At 37.4% G+C, this 4,091-nt stretch overlaps 1 pseudogene; it reads right to left on the bottom strand.

The window, feature by feature from the left end:
• Window positions 1–2,697: 2,697 nt before the first annotated feature.
• LOC143687996 (AKT-interacting protein pseudogene) lies at window positions 2,698–3,600 on the bottom strand (annotated as a pseudogene).
• Window positions 3,601–4,091: the final 491 nt, after the last annotated feature.

Genomic DNA, 4,091 nt, shown 5'->3' with positions numbered 1-4,091 from the left:
AATTGGAAAGGGAGAAGTAAAACTATCACTGTTTGCAGATGATATGATACTATACATCGAAAACCCGGAAAAATCCACAGCAAAACTACTAGAGCTGATAAATGAGTACAGAAAAGTAGCAGGTTACAAGATCAACATTCAAAAACCTGTAGTGTTTCTATACACTAACAATGAACAAGCGGAGGGGGAAATCAAGAAACAAATCCCATTTACAATTGCACTAAAAGAATAAAATACTTAGGAATAAATTTAACTAAAGAGACAAAAGACCTATACAAAGAAAACTACAAAAAACTGTTAAAAGAAATCACAGAAGACCTAAATAGATGGAAGGGCATACCATGTTCATGGATTGGAAGACTAAATATAGTTAAGATGTCAGTTCTACTTAAATTGATTTACAGATTCAATGCAATACCAATCAAAATCCCAACAACTTATTTTTCAGAAATAGAAAAACCAATAAGCAAATTTATCTGGAAGGGCAGGGTGCCCTGAATTGCTAAAAGTATCTTGAGGAAAAAAAACAAAGGTGGAGGTCTCACGCTGCCTGACTTTAAGGCATATTATGAAGCCACAGTGGTCAAAACAACACGGTACTGGCATAAAGATAGATATATCGACCAATGGAATCGAATAGAGTGCTCAGATATAGACCCTCTCATCTATGGACATTTGATCTTTGATAAGGCAGTCAAGCCAACTCACCTGGGACAGAACAGTCTCTTCAATAAATGGTGCCTAGAGAACTGGATATCCATATGCAAAAGAATGAAAGAAGACCCATATCTCACACCCTATACAAAAGTTAACTCAAAATGGATCAAAGATCTAAACATTAGGTCTAAGACCATAAAACAGTTAGAGGAAAATGTAGGGAGATATCTTATGAAACTTACAATTGGAGGCGGTTTTATGGATCTTAAACCTAAAGCAAGAGCACTGAAGAAGGAAATAAATAAATGGGAGCTCCTCAAAATCAAACACTTTTGTGCATCAAAGAACTTCATCAAGAAAGTAGAAAGACAACCTACACAATGGGAGACAATATTTGGAAATGACATATCAGATAAAGGTCTAGTATCCAGAATTTATAAAGAGATTGTTCAACTCAACAACAAAAAGACAGCCAACCCAATTACAAAATGGGAAAAAGACTTGAACAGACACCTCTCAGAAGAGGAAATACAAATGGCCAAAAGGCACATGAAGAGATGCTCAATGTCCCTGGCCATTAGAGAAATGCAAGTCAAAACCACAATGAGATATCATCTCACACCCACAAAGAATGGCCATTATCAACAAAACAGAAAAGGACAAGTGCTGGTGAGGATGTGGAGAAAGAGGCACACTTATCCACTGTTGGTGGGAATGTCAAATGGTGCAACCACTGTGGAAGGCAGTTTGGCGGTTCCTCAAAAAGCTGAATATAGAATTGCCATACAACCCAGCAATACCATTGCTAGGTATCTATTCAGAGGACTTAAGGGCAAAGACACAAATGGACATTTGCACACCGATGTTTATAGCAGCATTATTTACAATTGCAAAGAGATGGAAACAGCCAAAATGTCCATCAACAGACAAGAGGCTAAACAAACTGTGGTATATACATACGATGGAATATTATGCAGCTTTAAGATAGAATAAACTTATGAAGCATGTAATAACATGGATGGACCTAGAGAACATTATGCTGAGTGAGACTAGTCAAAAACTAAAGGACAAATACTGTATGGTCCCACTGATGTGAACTGACATTAGAGAATAATCTTGGAATATGTCATTGGTAACAGAGACCATCAGGAGATAGAAATAGGGTAAAATAATGGGTAATTGGAGCTGAAGGGATACAGACTGTGCAACAGGACTGGATACAAAAACTCAGAAATGGACAGCACAATGATACCTAATGGTAATGTAATTATGTTAAAACACTGAATGAAGCTGCATCTGAGATATAGGTTTTTTTGTTATTTTATATTTTTTATTATTTTTTATTTTTATTTTTTCTCTCTTTTATCAATTTATTTCTTTTTCTGTTGTCTTTCTATTTCTTTTTTTATCATTTATTAGTTTATTTTGTCTCTACTAAGCACGTTAGTCATTCATCATTTAAATATCTGCCTTCATTAGAAACCAGCTGAATATTTTTTTTCCCTCCCACCATAAAAATACATTAAGTAATTTGCTTAAAAAAATCAACTATGAATCAACATTCTGGTTTCCTCTCATTTGTCTAATATATATTTCAGTGACAACTGAGTAAGACAGTAAGCTGAAGACTAAATTTTCAAATGATTCTTCACATAACAGTGCTGAGCTATGGAACCTGCTCTCTACACATCATAACATATGTACGTTGAAACTTTCACGCTACTTTAAAAATCATTAAATAGTGTCGAATTCTCTTTACTCTATAAATGAGTGCAACTTACCTTTAACATTAGAATCAGAAAAATACTTAACCCTCAAGGTCCCCAACAATTTGGAGTACTGAACTAGATAACCACCCTAAAGACACTTCTGACAGAAGTAATGCATTACTTAAAGAGAGGTTTCCAAAACCTGCTGTTACAACCTAAGTATACATGGAAAACACTGATTATCAGCCATTGTTCACGCAGTTTTACTCTTCAGGCAGTACTTTGTCATTGGTCAGCTTTAATTAGGTCAGAGTCCAGCAGGAAGGTGCATGGTGCACCAGATTCACCATCTCTTAAGTTGCTACTGTTTTCTCTTCTTTACTGAAAGGTTGTACTGAGCCAGGCTTTACCCATGACAGGCCAGCAACATGAACACTTTTATTGTGCTGTTCTTCAGGCTTGTTTTTCTGAGTCAGCATCTTCTCTCTGACTTCGTCATGTACAGAAGGATTCCATGGAGAAAAGCTAATTGCATAGGGGTCCTCTATTTTAGGCTGGTCAAACAAACGAGCAGTGCTCATCTTAACACTGTCAATCACTTTACTTTTAAAGAGCTGAATATCTTTTTCATACAATACTGCAGCCTCTGGGTTTAGGGGGTTTGCGGTATCAATCTTGTAGAAAACTCTCCTTGCATACATTAATACTTGCCAAATATGATTATGGTTCTGCCTCCATTTTGCAAATGCTCTCTTCACATCCAGTTCACCTGAGGTGGAATCAACTAGCGGGTGAAAGACGGGAATATCAAACACCAGGCGTGGACAGTCGCCATCTGGGTAGTTATCGGGGATATAAACTGTAAACTTAAATACACCGTCTTGATAAAGTCCATGGCGGATGAATATTACTCCAAACCACATTAATGCAGAGCGATAAGATGGCTGCACATAGACACCAGGTAACTTCTGCTTCACAACCAAGGTAAATTCTGCAAGAAGAGAATATTCCAGGTAGAAGGGTCCGTAAGAAGCATGTGTGCCGTCTGTTGACTGTGCTGCTGGGGCAGAGATGTAGGCTTAGTTATGGGCAAAGCATTTTTGGGAATAGAAGGCAGCTGTTTCTTTGGAGCAGTGCGTGGAGGACTGGTTTTCACATCCCCTGTTAAAGACTTCTCTTCACCATCAGATCGTTTGCCTAAGGAACTTGTAGACATGCTCCAAAAAGGGTTCATAATGTGTACTCCGAACAAATAAATTCAACAGTCTGTGTCATCAAATCATTCCGTCCTCAGTATTCACTTGACCAGACTGCTTGCCAGTTCACCCCTTTGCCTTCAAAGCAGTGCTTTCGGCTGCGGAGCGCCTCGCCGCGCGACAGCATCTCTGGCCGTAGTGCCTGCCCGGCCCCAGCTCCATGTTTCTATTTCTTTTTCTGAATGGATGCAAATGTACTAAGAAATGATGAATATGCATCTATGTGATGATATTAAGAATTACTGATTGTATATGTAGAATGGAATGATTTCTAAATGTTGTCAGTTAATTTTTTTAATTAATAAAAAAAAATTATAAAACTAGGACTAAAATGAAACTTCCTCTACATTTTAAAGGGTATTGTGCTGGTTTGAAAGGATTTATGTACCCTAGAAAAGCCATGTTTTAATCCTAATCCCATTTTACAAAGATAGCCATTTCTTCACATCCCTATTCAGTACTGTATGTT

This window comes from Tamandua tetradactyla, chromosome 1 (assembly GCF_023851605.1).
Source record: "Tamandua tetradactyla isolate mTamTet1 chromosome 1, mTamTet1.pri, whole genome shotgun sequence".
Lineage (NCBI taxonomy): Eukaryota > Metazoa > Chordata > Mammalia > Pilosa > Myrmecophagidae > Tamandua > Tamandua tetradactyla.
This window is presented reverse-complemented; position numbering and strand designations above follow the sequence as displayed.